This window comes from Kryptolebias marmoratus, linkage group LG15 (genome assembly GCF_001649575.2).
Source record: "Kryptolebias marmoratus isolate JLee-2015 linkage group LG15, ASM164957v2, whole genome shotgun sequence".
In the NCBI taxonomy this organism is placed as follows: Eukaryota; Metazoa; Chordata; class Actinopteri; order Cyprinodontiformes; family Rivulidae; genus Kryptolebias; species Kryptolebias marmoratus.
In genome coordinates, this window is record NC_051444.1 from 34229691 (window position 1) to 34230732 (window position 1042).

Below are 1042 nucleotides of genomic sequence, written 5' to 3' on the forward strand. Positions count from 1 at the left end.
GAAGGCGGGGACCTTGGCGGTCTGATCCTCGGCTACAGAAGCTGGCTCTAGGGACGTAGAATGTCACCTCTCTGGTGGGGAAGGAGCCTGAGCTGGTGTGTGAGGTTGAGAGGTTCCGGCTAGAAATAGTCGGGCTCACCTCAACGGACGGTTCTGGCTCTGGAACCAGTCTCCTTGAGAGGGGTTGGACACTTTTCCACTCTGGAGTTGCACACGGTCAGAGGCGCCGAGCAGGAGTGGGCATACTTGTTGCCCCCCATCTTGGTGCCTGTACGTTGGGGTTTATGAGAGGGTAACCTCCCTCCGCTTACATGTGGGGGGGCGGGTCCTGACTGTCTCCTGTTAGGTGGAGCTTTAACTCCCACCTCCGGGAGAACTTCAAACATGTTCCGGGGGAGGCGGGGGACATTGAGCCTGAGTGGGTCATGTGCCGTGCCTCCATTGTTGAGGTGGCTTATCAGACCTGTGGCCGCAAAGTAGTTGGTGCCTGTCACAGCGGCAACCCTTGAACCTGCTGGTGGACACCGGCGGTGAGAGATGCTGCCAGATAGCAGTGGACTCCGGGGCGGATCCGCCCTAAATCCGCTCAGGTCCGCCTTACTAATCCACTGATCGCCCCGCCCCCAAAACAGTGAACTGTTAAACAGCGAACCTACTGCGCAGTCGGAGTGGATCCGCACATCATACGCGCTCTTTTTAAACCATTCTCGGTTACAGCATTGGCATCTTTCGGAGTTAGTGCCTAACTCAGAGGTTAGGAAAGCTAAATCATTATATTCTGAGAGACTCCAACAACAACTTTCTGCCAACGACTCTTCATCAGTATGGAGGGGGCTTAGGCAGCTGACCAATTACAAGCCTACAGCCCCCCATGCCGCCTGCGACCTGAAGCTGGCCAACAGCCTCAACGACTTCTATTGTCGCTTTGATGGCCAGCCCTGAAACCCTTCCAGTCACCAACAATCACTCCACTCCATTACAGCACACTGTGGTCTCAGCCCCCTCCCCCGGCCCCCTCACTATCCAGGAGCAGGATGTGCAC